Source organism: Myxine glutinosa, chromosome 4, assembly GCF_964187855.1.
Source record: "Myxine glutinosa chromosome 4, kmMyxGlut1.1, whole genome shotgun sequence".
NCBI classification, from domain to species: domain Eukaryota; kingdom Metazoa; phylum Chordata; class Myxini; order Myxiniformes; family Myxinidae; genus Myxine; species Myxine glutinosa.
In genome coordinates, this window is record NC_136264.1 from 138,397,139 (window position 1) to 138,418,826 (window position 21,688).

Sequence of the window (21,688 nt, forward strand, 5' to 3'; positions counted from 1 at the left end):
ACCCGTCTTCTCTAGCCACTCCCCTTGTTCGTAATGGCCGCAAATGGCGAAAACCGGTCAGCAGCTGCAGGTAAGGCGCCGTCACGTTGCACAGCAGTTCAGTACTGCAATAAACGGTTGCTGTCAAAGCTCAAGTGGGGGAATCCCTGGCACTTGAGCTGCCATGGATCATCGGAGGGGCCTACGCTTTATTTCGTTTAATGCAATGCAGAGTCAATCTAGTGGGAAACACATATTTAGCCTACATAGAATAAGGAAATAAACTATTTAAAAAGATATATCGTGGCCTGTGTGTAAGTTTCATGGAATTAACTAGGAGGACGGCTGCGACCATTATTTACATTACGAGGGTGTTACACACAACAAAACCATACTTTTCACATTCGTTACACTTTCTCCAAAATTGTTACACTTCTCAAAACCGTTACACTTCTCAAATTCGTTACAATATATATATATATATATATATATATATATATATATATATATATATATATATATATATATATATATATATATAATAATAATAATAATTCATTTATTTTGTATAGCGCTTTTCCAGAAGCCCAAAGGCGCTTTGACAGAGTGGAAAACATAATGCATAACAATACATGAAAACAACAATTGCAAAAAGACAAGAATCAAGAAAACAAACAGCAGCGATATACGGCATATATATAAGACAAGAATCAAAAAGACAAGACAAGAATCAATAGGGAAATATTTAAAGCAAAAGGAGGGAGAAGGAGAAGAGATAGTCAGGGGTTAAATGCTGTGGGTTGAATGTTGAATGCAGCGTTGAACAGGTGGGTCTTTAGTGATGTTTTGAATGTGGTGAGTGAGGAGGAGTCTCTGATGGTGTGAGGTAGTGAGTTCCAGAGGGTGGGAGCAGCGATGGAGAAGGCCCTGTCCCCCCAGGATCTGAATTTGGTCCGGATGGAGGGGGTCAGGAGGTAGGTACCAGCAGAGCGGAGGTTGCGGGTGGGAGTGTGTCTGGAGAGGAGGTCAGCCAGGTAGGATGGGGCCAGGTTATGGAGGGCTTTGTATGTCAAGAGGAGGATTTTGTACTGGATTCTCTGGGGGATGGGGAGCCAGTGAAGCTTGTAAAGGACGGGGGTGATGTGGTCACGGGTCCGGGAATGAGTGAGTAGACGGGCAGCGGAGTTCTGAATGTATTGGAGTTTATTGGTGATTTTTGAGGGTGAACCATAGAGGAGGCTATTGCAGTAGTCCAGACGGGAGGTGATGAAGGCGTGGATGAGGGTTTCTGCAGCCGTGGAGGAGAGGGATGAGCGGAGACGGGCAATGTTTTTCAGGTGAAAGAAGGCTGACTTTGTGATCTGTTTAGTGTATTTGTCGAAGGAAAGGGTTTGGTCAAAGATGACGCCAAGATTCCGGATGTGAGGGGAGGTGGATACTGGGATACCGTCGATGTTGAGGGCAAAGTTATGGGTGGATTTTGTGAGCGTTTTTGGGCCAATGATGATTATTTCAGATTTATCACAGTTAAGCTTGAGGAAGTTGATTTGAAGCCAGGATTTTATTTCAGTGATGCAGTTTGTCAGGATAGAGTGGGTGTCGGTGGAGACGGACTTGGTGGAGATGAAAAGCTGGATGTCATCGGCGAAGCAGTGGAATTGGAGACCATGACGGCGGATTAAGTGACCGAGCGGGGACAGGTAAAGGATGAAGAGGAGGGGGCCAAGAACTGAACCTTGGGGGACACCTTGGGGGAGGGGAGCAGTGGGGGATTTGCAGTTATTGATGGAGATGAACTGGCATCTGTCAGAGAGGTATGATTTAATCCAAGAGAGGGCAGTGCCGGTGACGTTAAAGGTGGATTCAAGTCGGGTGAGGAGGATAGTGTGATCGATGGTGTCAAAGGCAGCGCTGAGGTCGAGGAGGACGAGAATGTTGAGGTTGCCAGCGTCAGAGGAGAGGAGAAGGTCGTTGGTGATTTTGAGGAGAGCAGTTTCAGTACTGTGGTTGGAGCGGAATCCGGATTGGAATGTTTCATACAAGTTATTGGCAGAGAGATGATGTTTGAGTTGAGTGGCTACAGCGCGTTCCAAAACTTTTGACAGAAAGGGTAGGTTGGAGATGGGTCTGAAGTTGTTTAGGCCACAAGCAACACGTAGGTCATCATAGGATGTTATTTCATTAGTATGTTAGCATTAGTATGTGTTTAGATAAGGCCGTGTTTCCAATAGTTGAATCTGCGTTGTGTCAATCAAATAAGGAGTAGGCCCCAATCCATTCATTTTGCCAGCCTCCCTCTCCAAGCGACACCAGTAAGCCTGCCCTCCTGTCTGTGCCCCATGGCCCCTCCAAATTTGGTACACTCCACGGCCAGCAGTAGCAGCGTTCGCAGCTTCGCTGGGCTTCCGCCCAAACTCCGCCATAAGCCACGAGGTGAGGCCCAGAAAAAGGGGGGTGGAGCACCAGGAAGGAGGTGTGGCCACGTCAACCCACCATCAGGGCGTGGCCGGTAAGCCTTGACCAGCCAACCAGGGCCGAGGGAAGATCGCCTGGCAGGCGTGGCTTTTGGGCTCGTGGAGCGATCGCTGCTTGACTTATAAAAGCGCGAACGCAAAGCCCTTTCACAGGACTTATTGGGAGAGAGCACATTTGAAGGACTGTCCAGGACTTACTGGGAATTTCATTATTTAACAGATATGCAAAGGTTCGGTTGCAGGAACAAAGTCTTTTTCATGCTGTGCTGTAGTCTTCTTTCCAAGTCACTGAGATATTTTCTGCATCTCAAATCAGTGTACAGTATAGCAATATGGGGAGAGGTGAATACACTTGTCCTTCTCTTCATCGCTCCGACCAACCTGCGGAGCATATCCCGAGATGACGTTCCCCCCTCCCCCTCCCCCTCCCCCTCCCCCCTTCCCCCTCCCCCCTCCCACACCCCCCCCCTTCCCACGCCTCCTCTCCCCAAGCCCTCTCCCTCCCACACATCTCCCTGCTCTCAAATGTTATGTTTGTGTGCTTCCCCTTCTCTCCCCATCTTGTCTTCGGCTCCCTCTTTTTATATATTTTGTTTGTCTGGTTGATTTGTTTGTGAAATAAATGTTAGCTCTTTCACGAGCCTCGATTAAGTATACAAAAAAAAAAAATACGCGCATTGAAAAAGGACTCTCGCGAAGCACTCGAGTGGAAGTTTCGCATTTGAGAAGGACTTCAAGATCTACTGTGATTTGAAGGACTGACTAGAAGAGTGCGCCTGTGAAAGGACTCTGGTTGGAACCTTGTGCTAAAGCAGGACATTGGAGAGAGGGGGAGTTTGGCATGAGTGTGCACTTATTACATACGCCGCTAGGACACCAGCCTTCCCCCCGTTATATAATTGTCCGTTCGCGTTCCACTACATGCGGAGCTGCCTGCCGGGTTTCGTCCGTTGGACCGGAGCCTGGACCGGAGCCGGGCTGGAGCCTGGACGCGCTGGTGACCATCAACCATCTACAATCCCCGTGTGAGTGTCTGAGACGGGCCCGTTTGTCCTGGGTATTAAGAATAAGACTGTTTAAGGCTGCCCAGTGTGCTTCTTCTTCCTCTTCCTATCCTGTACATTTCTTTCGTTTCCTCTTCTCCTTCTTGTAAATTGGTAATAAATTGCTTGTTCTTCCTATTTTCTGGGTTTCTTCTTATCCGATCGCATCCGTCTTTTCTCTCATTGGGTAAACGTGGCACGATCGGAACCGCCATAATCGGGTCTAGTCATTGTTAACGACCAGAATCGCGGCTCGCTTCGCTCAGCGTGTCCACTAACACCGTGGTTCGGGCGGGAGTTATTTCCCTGCTTCGCCGTCGGTGTTCGTAATTAGGTATTTGGACTAAGTTGACCAATAACCCTACCTAATACCGACCGGAAGGAGCGTATAACTTCCAGAACTCACGTCGGCCAGATAAAAGGACAAGGGGATTAACCCACCCTTGATAAGGGGAGAGCCGACGTCGGAGATCCGCAACAATTGGTGTCAGGAGTGCGATTTGGAAACTGGGACTAAATTTGTTCGACAAAATTTTGGACACGAATTGTGCTATTGGCTGCAACAATTGGCGTCGGGGAGTGGGATTTGGACCCGAACCAATTTTTTATATTTTGGACAAAATTTGGTCAAAATTACGAGCGGCCGAAATTTTATATAACATCTAAATTTTGAATCATGCCATGGATAGCCAAGGCGATCGGATGCCGGTGGGGGTAGATGAAGAGGAGTTAGAGGCAACCCAGGACCCCCGGGAAGAAGTGGAACAATTGGGAGAGATGGAGGAGGAAATGAATGAGGGTACGGCAGGGGGGTTGCAGGCACACAAAATGGTGGCGCCTTGCACGTGGCGACGAGGGCCGCGCCCGCTGTGCAACGGGGAGGGATGGATCTGCAGGACCTCATTGCGCAGCTGCAGGCAGCCATACAATTGGGGGTGGACAAAACGCAGGAGCAAATTGGGGGATTGAGAAATGATGTGGGAAACAAAATTGGGGGATTGAGAAATGAATTGGGAAATCAAATTGGGGGATTAGACAGCAAATTTGGAGGATCAGACAGCAAATTTGGGGGATCAGACAGCAAATTTGGGGGATTAGACAGCAAATTTGGGGGATTAGACAGCAAATTTGGGGGATTAGACAGCAAATTTGGGGGATTCGACAGCAAAATGGGGGGGTTAGAAAGTAAATTGGGGGGATTCGAAAACAAATTAGGGGGCAAATTGGAGGACGTGAATGGCCACCCCGAGAAATCAACGAGGGGTTAGCGAGGGAGGAAGCCAGGTATGAAATAAAAGCATTGGGGAAGGACAGAGACCGCAGGTCAAGCGGGAAAGGCACATCGGTATGCGACGGGGTAGCGCGGCTTGAGGAACGCGGGAAAAGCGATGTTGAGCCAAGCGAAGTCACGTGGACTGGAATAGAAATCGCGACCCGGGGTATGGGGAAGCCGACGACCGCTGAATTAGAGAATTTTTATTTTATTAGCGTCAGCGGTCATCGAGGAAAAAGAGATTGAAATGAAAGAAATAGTCGAAATTGGGATTCAAGAAACGGCGGACTTAAAAAAGCACTCACGGGAGGAAAAGATGGAAAATGTACAAAGTCTGTGTTCGCATCATGAAGCCGTGCTTCGTAACCAAAATGAAAGTTTGCAGCTGGTGCGTGTGGAGAAAATGATCCCGAAGGTAAGCCAGGCTGTATATGGCACGAAAAGGTTTGGCGCAAAAGGACGTTTCGCGCGCTTGAGATCCAGACGTCACCCGGGCGCTTGTGGAAGGTCCGCGGAGAGGTGTATGAAAGAGAATGGCACGCGTGTGAGAAAAAAATGTGCGCCAAAGCGCGAGTGTGTAACGGAAAGGTGTAATACAGAGTGTGATAGTGAGAATGAGTGTGATACAGAGAGTGAGATGGATGGAGAGAGTGTGCGAGGATGCACACCTGAGTTGGTTGTGGAGAGTGTGTGGGGATGCACACCGGAGCGCATGATTGGCTGTGTGACAGGAGATTGCACACCCGTGGGTAGGTGTGCGCTGAGTGGGTGGATGCAAGAGTGCACACCCATGGTGGTTACGGAGTACGTAACGGGGGAGAGTGCACGGGAGGAGTGCGTGGAAGGAAGGTGTGTAACGGAGTGTGCGAGTAGTGTGAGTGCGCATGAGTGGTGTGCACCTGAGTGTGGAACGAGAGAGTATGCACGAAGAGAGAGTGCGGTGGCGGAATTGAAGGAGTGTATGGGATGTGCGAGTGAGAAAAGGGTCGCGAGGTGTGGATGTGAGAATGCGAGTCGAGCATCGACGCTGACCGGGGCAGCGCTTAGGCTGACGGATAGCCGACGCAAGCTCTCGGGGCGTGGTGCGTTTTGTGTGCTGCGGGGGGCGGCGGGGATCGTTGCTGCGTTGCTCCTGCAAGGAGCGCCATGCACGATTCGGGCCGGGCTCTGCCCTGTATGGTCGGTGCCGCGTCGTAGCGGCGGGCGGCACGATTCCAGGGGAGAAAGGCCACGTTGGACCTCGCCCCCTGGCGGGGGCGGTGTTCCAACCGGGGGAGGTTGGGTCATCGGGCCGGAGACCACAAGGCTCCGCGCCGAGATGGACCTTGGAACCTCGGCCCGAGTATGCCTCCTCCCCAGAATCGAAAATGCTGGATGGACCCAACCAACAGTAGACCAAACACCAGTATGCATTGCTCGGTTTTGCGAAGCCGAGCTGTAAAAATGTATTCCCGCACAAGAGGCTCGTAGTGAGTGGACTGATAGCGATAGTGTTGGCGATGGTAGCCGGTGTAGAGGGATGGAAAATCTACCATCCCTCACCTTTGGGGCACATGAGCTATAGGATTATGAGGTTTGGTGGTATGAACTAGCCAGGGTGGGCTTGGATAATGTTAGGATCTAGAGATGACCATAGGTGACTGAGGTTTAAGTAGTGACATTGTACAGGTAGTGGGGACGTAGAGTAGAGTATTTGGATGATGATGACGAGGGATGTGCGTAGTATAAAGGGATGACGGGGAAAGCACAAGGATTTATAGGGGTAGTAGTTAGTCAGATGATGCAATGTGTTTGTGGTCTAGTTTAAATGAGGATTTGAATGAGAGTCTTGCTGGTGAGCATGTTGAAATGAGGAATTGGAGCGTGGGAAAATCTGAGCGAATGAGGCAATGGTTTGGAGAAGTGATGTATTGTGAGGGTATTGTGGATGAGTGTAATGGTGTTGAGTGAATGACTTGCATGGCGTGCAAGTGGAGAATGGTTGTGTGAAATAAATGGTGTGGAGTAGATGGAGTATGGAATGAGTGGAGTGGAGTGCATGGTGCGAAGGAGTGGATGGGGGAAGGATGGACTCCTTCACGAATACCCGGGGAGGGTAGTTTAAAAGTAGGTAGAGGGAGTAGGTAAATTTTGTTGGATATTGACACCTGTGGTGCGGGTAGAGGAAAGTAGTGTTTTGTTGGGTGCATAAGTGAAGTGGAATGGCTGGGCGTGTGAGCCTGTTAGTAAGTGTGGTTATTGGAGCACTCCGCCACTGGTAGTCTGTCGGCCAGGTGGGGCCGCGGGTGGGCTCTGGGAGCCAGGTATTGTTGTGTAGAGTTCAGCGGGACCCAAGGATCCGAGGAGAGGACCCGGGTAGCCCAATGCCAGAGAGGGCATCGAGGGGGTAAGCGCCAGGGAGGGCTTTCCACAGGTAGGTTAGGGTGAGGAGCTAGGCAAGCTCGGGTGGCAACGTTCAGTGGCGGAGGTGCGCAGGTAAGTAGGACCTGCTAGGAGAGCCACACGACCCAGCTCCGAAATTGTGCGAGGGCACAGTATAGAAAAATCAGGGGAGTGAGACCCCAAATTGGTGAGCACCACAGCATGGTCAATGGGAATTGGTTTTTAGAACCGCATAGTGTAATGATGGCCAATGGATTGGCAGGGCAAGACCCTGGGTAGTTTTTTGTGTACTGAATCGAGGCTCGTGAAAGAGCTAACATTTATTTCACAAACAAATCAACCAGACAAACAAAATATATAAAAAGAGGGAGCGGAAGACAAGATGGGGAGAGAAGGGGAAGCACACAAACACAACATTTGAGAGCAGGGAGATGTGTGGGAGGGAGAGGGCTTGGGGGGAGGAGGCGTGGGAAGGAGGGGGTGGGGAGGGGGAGGGTGGGAGACGTATAAAACACAAGGACACCAAGGACTTCCAGGACAGAAGTTGGTATTTCAAAAAAGTGGGTTTGGAGTGAAACCCAAAACCCAAAATTAAACCCAAAGCACAGCTTTCACACACCTGGTGAGCCCACACCCTTACACTACACACCTCTCACACATCTTCCCCCTTGCTCATAAAACTTAATCTTACACGAAACGAGCAATGCCATGAATCAAATTTGTATCCTAAGATTACCCATAATTCCCTCTGCTGTATCAATGACCACTTTCCTCCCTCATTAATTTTTGACATTTTTTGTCCCCAACATCCAAGAAATGTTCAAATTCAGTTTAGTTTTTCCCTTCCCCAAGATTAACCCCATAATAGCGATGTTTACCGTGACGTCACGTACCCGATCACGTGACCGCGCTCTTTGTTTTGGTTGGCAAAACACCAACCATGCTGGCCGTCTCTAAGTGGTACGCACGCACGTACGTACGTCCACGCACGCATGCACGTACGTACGTCCACACACGCACGCACGTACTTACGTCCACACACGCACGCACGTACGTCCACACACGCACGCACGTACGTACGTCCACACACGCACGCACGTACATACGTCCACACACGCACGTGCGTACATCCACACACGCACGTACGTCCACACACACACAAAAGTACGTACGTCCACACACACACACAAGTACGTACGTCCACACACATACGTACGTACAAACACGTACACACACCTTCCAGTTCATTTTCCCGACTAACATCCCATTTTTAAAACATTTAAATCGCCACAGCATACACATCGTCGAGCAGCCGCCACGGTCCGCGCCTCATACGGACTCGGAGCACATTCCTTGGGCAGTCTTTTCTAGTCGACGCTGAAGCCTCAAGGCCGATCCCACTGGGACCGGGGTGACCGGGTAGTTTAACGGGTTAATGTCATTTAGAAGTACTAGGGCATGCCCGTACTATATCTATATCTAAAATTATATCCCCCCCCTCTATTTACATGAAATGGTTTGGTCCAAAGCGAACGGCTTGCGAGTGGTGACAATCCCCCCCCTCTATTTACATGCAATGGTTTGGTCCAAAGCGAACGGCTTCCGGAGTTTGGTAAAGAAATCGCCATCGCGTGCACAAACGCGCAGGAAAGCGAATGAATCGCAAATTCGTTTTTATTAGTTGTAAAACATAGTTTAACGCCAACATAGTTTGCAAACGTGAAATAAATGAATACGCTCTCAAATGTGCCATCCGAGGCAGAGTGTGCCCGCCACGTTCGGCACACGCGATAGTTCGCTGCTCTCTGATTGGTTGAATCGTTTTTTGGACATAGCTCGGTAAGTAATTGTCCGATTAATATGAAAACTTGAAAAGGCACATCCTCGGGTCCCCAGCAATATACCTGGCAAGTTAAAAGTATATCGGACCCGTGGTTGTCGAGAAACAGCGGTCACAGACAGACAAACGTACAAACGTACAGACAGAGATTACTGGAATTATAGATAGATAGCTAGGATGAAAGTCTCTTCGCACCATCCGCATCCACTCACCGAGGGTGATAGGACTCCACACCAGGTTTTGTGAATTATTTGGAATGAAAGACGCATCATGACGGAGTTTGACATTGTATGTGATTCCATCCCTTCCTTCTTGGGAGGGATTGGGGACGAATTTGGCATTAGGGGAGATATGGGGAACAAGACGGGTAGAGACGAATTGGTAAAGGTGTAAATTGTGTAAATACGGGGAAGGGCAAGGGTAGAGTAGGTGACATGGTGGGTGACGGACGAGTAGGGACGAGCTTTCTCAGCTCGCTCCCCCGCGCCCCTCATATTGCATTACCTTGCATTGATATGTACCCTTGCAACATTGCCCCCCACTACCCTCTGCTTTGTCTGTCTCCCCACTCATGGACCATGGTCTTTTGTCCGTGGGGAGTGTGCAGGTGCCCTGAATTGTGCGGCCGCACTCTTGCTGCCTGCACCTTGCTGCCTGCATGCCTGCCTGCACCATTACACCCTATGGACCACACGTTCTGTTGCCTGGCACATATGGACCACACGTTCTGTGGCCTGGCACCTATGGACCACACGTTCTGTGGCCTGGCACCTCTGCTGGGACAGACCTTTGCTGCCAGCAGTATCTGGCTTGCGGACCACTGTTTTAAGTGGCATCAATGCCATGCAGGTGGACCACCTACGTTGGCCCTGCTGGCCATAAATAAAAAAGCGGATGCGGTTTGTGCCCTTTTTAGTAAGTAACATCAAGTAAGAAGATGAAGCCAGAAGCCAAGATACATCGGCCCAGCAGAGGAGAGCAAGAAGACGTCATCCTTTATTATTTTTGAAATGTGATGACTGTGCATATTGGTGCTGATGCTTTTCGTGCATTTTTTTTACAATGGTGCATTTATTGTACATATGGGTATGGTGTATCGGTGCAGTGCATTGCAAATTGGCATTTTCCTCTTTTCAAAAGGTCTTCTTCTTCCCACAAAAGACAGGTCCTGGGTTGTAGTGTAAATAATAGTAGTCTTGTAAATAATGCTCCCCACCGGCTTTATGTGTAGTTTGAGAACCATTCCGTAATTCGGTTAATTGTGGGCGTGAGTCAGTTAGGTAGGATGCAACGCAGCAGGGGGAACATATCTAGAGTTAAAACTGTCGCACTCAGGGTAGTAGGTTAAAAGTAGAGTCTAACCACACCTAAGTGTCACACTAATTGTTAAAAGATAGTCCTATTGTTTCGGCTCGGGCCAAGCCTAGGAAAAGGGGGGGTGCAGTGTTGCGGTTTTGAGAACCCACACTTGTAAATATGACATTATTAAAGGGTTAAAGGTTGCACCCCATAGTTAGGCCACAAGCAACACGTAGGTCATCATAGGACTTCAGTTATTTCATTAGTATGTGTTTAGATAAGGCCGTGTTTCCAATAGTTGAATCTGCGTTGTGTCAATCAAATAAGGAGTAGGCCCCAATCCATTCATTTTGCCAGCCTCCCTCTCCAAGCGATGCCAGTAAGTGCACCCTCCTGTCTGGGCCCCATGGCCCTCCCAATTTGGTACGCTCCTCGGCCAGCAGTAGCAGCGTTCGCAGCCTCGCTGGGCTTCCGCCCAAACGCCGCCATAAGCCACGAGGTGAGGCCCGGAAAAAGGGGGTGGAGCGCCAGGAAGGAGGTGTGGCCACGTCAACCCACCATCAGGGCATGGCCAGTAAGCCTTGACCAGCCAACAAGGGCTGAGGTAAGATCGCCTGACAGGCGTGGCTTTTGGGCTCGCGGAGCGATCGCTGCTTGACTTATAAAAGCGCAAACGCAAAGCCTTTCACAGGACTTATTGGGAGAGAGCACATTTGAAGGACTGTCCAGGACTTACTGGGAAACGCGCGTTGAAAAAGGACTCTCGCGAAGCACTCGAGTGGAAGGTTGGCATTTGAGAAGGACTTGCGAGGACTACTGTGATTTGAAGGACTGACTAGAAGAGCGCGCCTGTGAAAGGACTCTGGTTGGAACCTTGTGCTAAAGCAGGACATTGGAGAGAGGGGGCGTTTGGCACAAGTGTGCACTTATTACATACGCCGCTAGGACACCAGCCTTCCCCCTGTTATATAATTGTCCGTTCGCATTCCACTACACGCGGAGCTGCCTGCCGGGTTTCGTCCATTGGACCGGAGCCTGGACCAGAGCCGGGCTGGAGCCTGGACGCGCTGGTGACCATCAACCATCTACAATCCCCGTGTGAGTGTCTGAGACGGGCCCGTTTGTCCTGGGTATTAAGAATAAGACTGTTTAAGGCTGCCCTGTGTGCTTCTTCTTCCTCTTCCTATCCTGTACATTTCTTTCGTTTCCTCTTCTCCTTCTTGTAAATTGGTAATAAATTGCTTGTTCTTTCTATTTTCTGGGTTTCCTCTTATCTGATCGCATCCGTCTTTTCTCTCATTGGGTAAACGTGGCACAATCGGAACCGCCATAATCGGGTCTAGTCGTTGTTAACGGCCCGAATCACGGCTCGCTTCGCTCGATTTGTCCAATAACGCCGTGGTTCAGGCGGGAGTTATTTCCCTGCTTCGCGGTCGGTGTTCGTAATTAGGTATTTGGACTAAGTTGACCAATAACCCTACCTAATACCGACCGGAAGGAGCGTATAACTTGCAGGACTCGCGTCGGCCAGATAAAAGGACAAGGGGATTAACCCCCCCTTGATAAGGGGAGAGCCGACGTCGGAGATCCGCAACAATATATATATATACACACACATACATACATATACAAATATACACACACATACACACACTTACCATTTCTGATTTCATGAACCTGAGAGCACAATGGCATTTCTGACCTGAAGTGGAAACCATTGGAAGAACTTTTTTCCGTATCAACAAAAAGGATTGCTATTAAAAACAAAGATAAACTTCCCAAAACCGGTGATTTTAGGCCGGTCACAAAATGCAATTAACTTGGCTTTTCAAATATGATGAGATATGTGGATAGATGGAAAGAAGGCTTTTGCACAAAATGTCTTGGGAAATGATTGTAGCTTTGTTCGAGAACAAAAGAGCAGATTATCTGATCTTGGCATTTCACATTAATGCAAAGGTTATCAGGTTATCAGGCATGTCAGTGCTGATCGGTAATTTTGCACAATTTGGAGTAATTTTTCTCATCCGCAAGATAAATACCGATGAAACTGCGAACCAAGACAGGGTCCGCATAGACGGCTCAGTGAAGGTCACCTGACTAATGGTGTCTCGGTGATGCTATCACGCAGAGGGAATGCCAGGGAACACGGCTCTGTGGAACCATGGGTAACCTGGGCGAAGTGCTACCTTTGAAACTCACATTTTGCATTTTTAAAAGTGGAACACTGTCAAGGCTGCCATTACCTTATCCAGGGGATGATTAGGTCACAAAGTGATGTGAATTCATATTGTAAGTCTTTGCTAACTGCTGAGTGAGTCAGAGGTTTTTGCATGCAACTCGTGCAACACTTCTTTGAGATTAAAGTGCTTCAAGCCACACATTTGGGGACATTAATACCATTTCAAGTATGTAAGTCTTTGTTTTGAACCTTTATATTACTGTTACACATGTGCAGTTTTTATTTTATTACCCTCACCAAACGAGATCTACGCCATCTTGAAAAAACCGAAAAACTTTGCACCTCTATATCTCCGAAAGAGCTTAATAGAAAAAAATTGAGATATGGCTCATTGTAAAGAACTCTCCATGGGGAATAAAATATGTTAATGATGAGGTCATAGGTGCCTCCATTGTGACGTCATAATTCGACAAGTACAAAAATTCATCCGATCAAGATGAAATTTATTGAGCATCATCAAGGAATAAATTGGTGGAGAGAAAAAAATGATGATGACGTCCGCATAGACGTGGTTGGCCGCCATACGTGGTTCGGACGCCATATTTGTTTTAACGCCAAAGCCTTAAAAACCACTGAAAACGCATCCTGGTGAGGGTTTGCAATCTCAGATTGCTCTTTATTGTTTTATTATGCAATTCAAAAGTAACTAGAACCTTACTCTGCTCGGTGGAGCGCAAACCTCTGCCAGGCTAAACTGTTTACGTTTTGCATCCCATTGATAGGCCGGATATGGATTCAGAACTGAACCAAAATCTAATCAGCTTGTTATTGTCGCTTAACCAACTCATCCACCAAGTTTTGTCATATCTCGGACACACCTTTTGAAATATCGTGCTTTATATCGTTTTTGGCCACAAATCTCAATGGTGAAGAATCACTTTGAAATAAAACTATATAGTATTCATCGAATACTTCCCCTGCACAGTCAACTTGGTGTGAGCCAACTCGTTTTTTTTTCTTTGATCCAATATGGCTGCCAGACCACGTGAGCGATTGCATCATAAATTTATATTCTCTAATATAATTGTTGCGTAGATCACGGTCAATAAATTTCAAACTGATCAGACTAAGCGTTGTCCCTGTCGAATTATGACGTCATAATTAAGGCACCAATAACGTCATCGTTAACAACACTTATTCCCCATGCGGAATTCTTTACGTCATAACTATCAATATAAAATTTTACAGGCTCAGGTGCTCCTATGCTAAAATTGCGGGTCAATCGGACCAACGGTTGCCGAGGAAATGGATTTTTTTTTAATGCAGACACGCACATACGCCGCACGTACGCACCCGAATGCCTAACCCAACTTTTTGCTTGTTGAGCGCAGGGTAATTATCGTATTCGAATCTTCACCAAAATGGAATCGATTCGTCCTTGTCACACACGCAATCAGTACACCAAATTTCACACGAAACCGTCCTCAACGTTTTGAGGTACCCCATTCACAGACATTCAAACAGACAACAGACAGGGATGAAAACACAACCTCGGTCCACCTTCTGTGGCGCAGGTAAACAGTTTGCAAGGAGAGCATGACTGCAAAAGCTCCATTTCAGCTAGCATATCTGCAAACAACGACCATTGAATCGAGAAAAATAACAAGGGGGAGATATTTAAGGACGTAGAGACAAATGAGCAGTTTATCTGATCCTGCAATGACAAACTTACACATGGCCGGCCATAGCAAATATCATAGTCAATCATTCTTGGCTCCAGTCTCTACTCCTTAAAAAGGAACATCATATAAACCAATTAATGTCAATTCAAGGTCGTATCCCCAACCAATTTAAACTGCACAACAAAGCTACAGGTTGGATTCTCCATCCCTCATGGAGACAGGCAGTCCTGGTGAGTCACTGCACCGACACATGCTGGCATCGCCATCACCAGTTCCACTGATCGTGGCCCCACTGCCATTTTGCACACCCTCCTCCCTGTCATGCAGAGTATCCTCCCCTTGGGCCTCGGGCGAAGCACTGACATCATGCTCATTGACCTCGATGTCTGAATACCGTCTTTCCTGCTGACATAGTCGTGCCTTGGATTCTGCATTCGCCGCTTCACTCGCCTCCATTAACTGTGATCTCACTGGCTCCCAAACGTCCACTTCATGCGGGCTACGACCCCAGATTGCATGACTTTCTTTCCTTGTAGCGCTGTCTTTTTGATCCGATGAAGGGTTAATGCCTGCAAACAGCAGCTTCTTCAATCTCATGGCAGTTAGCATACCTCAATTAACATTTTGTTGATTTAATTACATCCACCACTGAAGGTGGATGGAGGTGATGTTTTCACACCTGTCTGTCTGTTTCTTTGTCTGTGAACAAGATATCTCAAAAAGTTGTGGACGGATTCGGAAGACATTTGGCAGAGATGTAGCGTATGTGACAAGGACGAAATGATTAGGTTTTGGTGAAGATCCGGATTCGGATCCGGCTACTAGAATTTTGTAAGTGATTCTTCACCATTGGGAGATAGGGCCAAAACCGACATATAGCAGGATATCTCAAAAATTTATGGATGGATTTGGACGAAACTTGGTGGACATGTTGGGTGTGTGACAATAACTAATCGATTCGATTTTGGTGAAGATCTGACTATGGATTCGGATACGAGAATTATTTAATTTTTAAGTGATTCTTCACGATTGAGAGATCGGGAAAAAAGCAATAAATAACATGATATTTTAAAATGTTATGGACGAGTTATGACTAAACCAGGTGGATGAGTTGGTTTGGTGACAAGAACAACCCGATTAGATTTTGGTTCAGGTCCGAATCCAGATCCGACCTATCAGTGGGAAACAAAACATAAACTGTTCGGCCTGGCGGAGGTATGCTCTCTACTGAGTGCCATTTTAGTTTATTGTTGTACTTGTTTACCTGTTCACCGATGCAGATCGACACCTACCTACCAATAACACTCGTTCTTCCTTCTATGATCATGAAAGACAGCATCATCTTTGCACTGAGTGGAAGCTTCCAGGTGCTCAACCTCCACACGACTCGTTGCACAGAACCTCGCCCATGCCTCTTGAACATCTAGTGTCTACACTGATCATTTCCTGCAGCACTAGACCGTCTTCAGGCCTTCTCCAAAAGAACTTGGTAACACAAGGATCTGGGGGAAAGTTCGCCTTCAGAGCCAGTGTCCCCATCCGCCGCCATATTGTCACAGCCATCTTCTCTGATCATTGCTGCCTGACAGCATCCCCTACCGGCTGAGTAATGGCAGCACAGCTCAAAGGTAAGTGCAACTGCTACCTCTCCACCATCCGATCAGACCAAATAAGATGGTGATTTTAATATCTTTCACAAAATCCTACCTTGGAAGCATGATACCTACATCTACTCATCTGTTATGGTCAAGGAAGAAAGTAGATAGCTTCAATTATGCACAAAATCAAACGTGCAGAACATTCTCACGCAAACATCCATAAATTAATGTCAAGGTTTCCATATTTCTTTCATTGTGTCACAATGACCAAGGTCACTGCACTCCCCGGGCCCTTCAGTGTATGTAAACTGCACGCAATGCACTCCATTGGTGGCAAATAAATGTAGTCCATAAATATAATACATAGGCGCAAGTGATCTGTCTTACCAACTAATTTGACGCACGAAGGTGCTCAGGTCCTGAATTTCCATAAAGAAGCCACAAAAGAAAATGGATCACGAGTAAGAAACACAATAAACACAAACAACAAGCAAGATACACAGGGTTAGCGCTTTCCTCCTTTTGTCACACCTTGACTGATTTTTTCACGACAAAATATGTGAGGCTTGAAAAGTTTTGCTCAATTTGATCTGAAATTACGCAGTCTTAGTCTTTACTCATTTACTCGGTTGATATTTCACTTTTTTTCTTTTATCGTGTAATTTGTAATTTAACAAGTGTAAAACAGCTATTTCCCAGCAAATATGCAGGTGCATTACGCAGTTCGGGCGTTCGCACGAGATATGACGATCCACGGGCTGTAATCTTCCTCCTGGGCGACAAGATTCGTCAATTCGAAAAGGCTATGACAATGAACAACAAAAAAAAAAAACACAAAAAGAGAATTAACTCCCAGACTTCGTGCTGCAAATTATACAACTTGTGCTATTCAGTAAGGGATGGGGATTGAGATTCCAGGGCTTTGCTGAAAGGTCAACCGTGCTTGGCGCACGTGCGTTGCATCCCTATACCATAGCATAGACCATAGAGCAAACTTTCTCAGGCAGTTACCGTGATAATCTTACTAAAATACGCAATTTGGCGTCTGTCTGTCTGTCTGCTGTTTTTTTTTTGACCACGATACATTCCGTCGTTACTTATCCAATCTCAACCACACTTGCCAGAATGACGAAGGGTTACACAATGAAGGCTGGAGCGCATTCATTTGCCCCCCTCCCCAAGGGGGTTTTCTCCCCCGAGTCGGTTTTCCCCACCATTGCCGTCAATGGGGTTCCGTGTTGAGGTGTATATTCATGTTAATTTAGCTTCATCATGGCGTTTTTCCAATGATGCTTATAATAACAAAACTAACGATATTATCGACACATTAATGTTATTACAAAACAATATAAATACCAATAATATCCCACCTCCCCAAGGGGTTCTCCTCCTTGAACCAACGTCGAGTCAACGTTTATAAATGGCTTATCATGGCATTTTCGTCGGAGCAACGGACCAACAGCCTCTACCAAAGGTAAAAATATTATAAACCACAAACACGTATGATTAGCTTTTTAAACAGTCGCTAATGCTGTTTATAACACTAAATAAAGAAATTTGGAGGCATCCCGACATCCATGAAGTAAGTTTTACTGACAGAACTGAGCGAATATCTCATCATCATCGTGTCGCCCCGCCGTTACAGCGTTGGTGTTAGGTAACAGACTGCGCGAACGTTTTAGGAGCAACAGACCTTGCACAGAAGTCAGTCGCTCCCTCTCGCCAAACAACCCAAGGTCCAGTGGCAGGACGAGGCCCGACAACCTGAAGGGAAGTGTGGTGCAGCGGCTGGCCGGATGCACAGGGAATACCCGTAGTGCACCGCCCTTATTTTACAGCACACCACAGATGCTGCTGGTTAATGCAGTAACTCGCTGCCGTTGTTCCAGTAAGACCGGACATCCGCCAAACGAGCTCATCATTCATCCCAGCAAGCTGGTACTCAATTTGCCGACCTTGGAAGGATGACAGGCTGAGCCAACCCCCCTGGCGTTAATTCAGCGATCGACCGGGATTCGAACCCAGCATCCTAGGATCCCAAGCAGGCACCCTAACCGCTAAGCCAACACCAGGGATAAGCGAATATCTACTGTACTCTATATACCCCACAATGCTTCGGTAACCCTTCCATGACCCTTCCTGCCCCTAACGTGGAGTTTTTCATAGCGAACTTTAGAAACTCGCTCCTGCTGTTTAACACGAACTGAAAGGGAGGAAGCCCGGGGTGTGCTCATATTCCAAGCAGCTAGCTAGCGCTTGCAAAGCCAGCCGTTCCTTAATTGTTTTGAATGGAGTGCTTGCTCGAATGCTTAAACCACTTGGCGATCTCTCCACAAGAAACTTGGTAAATGAACACACACCCAATGATCTTGAGACCCGACCATAGATCGACTGTAATCTATATACCCCAAAGAGGAAGGACCCTTCCTGCCCCTCCCGTAGTGAGCCGGTGTACTAGCATGTAAAATGCAGGAGTCTATACAATTTTACTTTAAATTTGCCTTTGATCTAATATCTTAGCGTGTCGCTTTGTCCGAGATCATTGATATACCAAACGACATTGTTTGTCCATCTGAAGAGGACATTGCATTTTTCAGGCAGACATTTCCAATCAGCGATTCCTTCCCATTACAAAAAAGTTTCTGCATTTTTAATGGAAAATCTTTGTGCGGAGCTTGATAGAAGTTTCAATAAACACTGTGCGCACGTGGTGATCTTCCAATCGTTATATTATTTTCCAAATCCTGTGGTAAGTAACAAATTAAACACTATAAATAGTGCATTTACACAATGGAACTCGAACTCGACCACAAGACACAAAAGACCCTAAAGACCCCAAAGACACAAAGACCCCAAAGACCATTAAACACCATGAAGGCCCTCAAGACCCCAAAGACCTGTAAGACACTTTAGTTGACCCATTAGACCAGCTTGGACCGTTGACCATTTAGAGCTTTAGTCCAATTGGACCTTTTTAGATCACAAATAAATCACAAATAAATATCACCAATATTACAAATCAATTTGTACAAACACAAGACCGAAAGTCTAACAGTGGCGTAGCCTGGCTTGTTTGATATTTTAGTTGAAGAGGACAGTATGACCTGGATGGAGATGCCAGTTAGCAAATAATGTAAGTATTAAATTATTTTGATGTACTCCAAGTCTCTAAGCTGTCTGTCACCATGGAAGTGAAGAGATTGCATTGAGACACTGGTTTATTCTACATGTTTCAAGTTAATAATGAACCAACCATACACAACTTTAATCCATTAACTTTGCAGTCATGGCAAAGGGATTGCCGCGTTACGATTATATTTACTATATTATTATTATTAACGTTGTTATTATTATTATTATTATTATAACAACACTACTGTATTAAGAAACCTGGGCTAATTTGTCCGAAGCGGCCTGAAGGTGAGGCATGAAGCCTAAGGCCTATATGTGCTGTGTCGTTACAAGACCCGTAACGCCTTTGCTTTCAATATTTGATGGTAATTTTACAATCGGTTTGTTTGTGTTTCAAATTGAATGAAAACATAAAGGTGGAGCATGGCGATTGTGATATATGACAGGTTTGACGATATGTTCTCGGTCTGAACAGCATAGGAATCAAAATGGCGGTGAGTGGAGTCAGCTGTTGTCCAAAATAATGACATCACAGATGTAATCACATCGGCCTGTCATGTGACCAGATACTCACCTCTGATTGGTGTACGTTTGAGGGGACATACATACATACATACATGTATACACTGTTCTAGACGGCTTTTCCCTATGGGCTATGCCATAAAAATGTTTGCATTGGTGTAAATCATGACAACACAAAAACTCAAGTTAAGTCAAGTCACGATCCTCAATTAAAACAAGCCTGTGCTTCTGTAGCGACGTCTGCTGACGTGAGCGAGCGTAGCAAGCTGATTCACGCTAGTGTATAAAAACACACATATATATATATATATATATATATATAGATAGATATATATATGTTCAAACTTGTATATATTTTATATATAACATATATAACACATAACACATACATATATAACAAATATAAACATATATATATACAGACTTGGCATTTAATATGGAAAAAAATTTTTTCTTCACTTGGGATTACTTTCTTAACTCGGTATATCAATCTGGTGAGTTTCTTTTACACTTTGGTGATTTATTTGTTAAAAGAACCATGTCACTGATTGTCTGTCGCAGCAAGAAGTCAACAACAGGATTATATCACAGGTGGCGTGGCAAAATGTACGGACAGGTGCATTTGACGATTGGCTTCACAGTCGGGTATACAAGGGTTGTTGCGTTCTGTATTAGTGGAAAACAACTGCTGCACGTCTCCAAAAGTTATTGCCGCTTCCTCTGGAGATGGTCCGTCAACTCGACAATGCTGTTCGTCATGGAGTGGTGGCTTTACAAAATTACGGCATGAAAGAGCGTGCTATTGCTCAGCAGTATGGCATCAGTCAAAGTCAGGTGTCAAAGATCCTGAAACGAAATGCTCAGAGGGGTGTCCCTACTCCAACACCGAGGCCAGGACGTCCCCGCAGAACCACAAGGATGGATGATCGCCAGCTGCACCGGTTAGTCCGCAATGGCCGTACCAAGTCAGTTAATCGGCTTAGGGCTGAGTGGCAGCAACTGACAAATGTGCCTGTATCCAGAAGGCTAGTCAACCAACGACTGGTTCAAGCAGGCTATCGTGCCAGGCATCCCCTGAGAAAGCCACGCCTGACCAGACAACACTGCCAGCGCCGATTGCAGTGGGCCAGAGAGCACCGTCAATGGCAGCCAGGACACTGTAATCATGTGATCTTCAGTGACGAGTCTAGATTTCTGGTCTATCGTCAAGATGGCCACGTCCGAGTGTGCAGACAAGTGCATGAAGCCGACAACAAAGATTGTATAGTGCCAAGAGTCCAAGCTGGAGGTGGTAGGGTGACCGTTTGGGCTGCTTTTCATGCAGGGGGAAAAACTGACCTGGTTGTTCTGAATGGAAACCTGAACCAGTTCAAGTACAGGGCCATTCTGGAAGAACCATTGCTTCCATTTGCTCGTGCAGCCTTTCGAGGAAACTTTGTCTTCCAAGATGACAATGCACAGCCTCATCGTGCTCGCATGATCCAACACTTTCTTGCTGACCATGGTGAAGAGCATATGGAGTGGCCTGCCATGTCCCCGGATATGAATCCGATAGAGAACTTGTGGGCAGAATTAACGCGTCAAATCGACCACTTGGACCAGCAGCCGACCTCTGTGCGTGAATTGCAGCAGGCTATTGTCACTGCATGGCAAGCGATTCCTGTCCAAACCTTGGCAAATCTCGTGAACAGCATGCCTCAATGTGTACGTGCTCTCCTGAATGCTCGTGGGGGTTACACGAAGTACTGAACTGTAATTTTACTGTCGGTAATCCCAGTCATAATTTAACTTTTGTTTTTGTTAAAAAATTTTTTGGCTAATGTGCAAAATAAAGAGATACTTCTGGAAAACGTACAGAAGTTTAACACAGTACTGTCCATGAATTGAGTTCGATATCAGTTTACATCACTTTCAAGGATCAATTTATTTGTTTCGAAATGTCAAATGTGGTTTTTGTTTCTTTTAAAGGTCACATTAACAAAATCTTGAATAATTTCAACATAATTCCAATGAACTTTTGGTTCTAAGACATCTTGAAAAGTAAGTTCACCCCCACAAAAAAAATATTCCATATTAAATGCCAAGTCTGTATATATATATATATATATATATATATATATATATATATATATATATATATATACATACATACATATGTATGTATATATATATCTATATATATAAAACACAGTTTGTGTGTGTGTGTGTGTGTGTGTGTGTGTGTGTAATGTTACCAATAGACTCCTAAACGGAGAGGCTTACGTGCTTGATATTTGGCACAG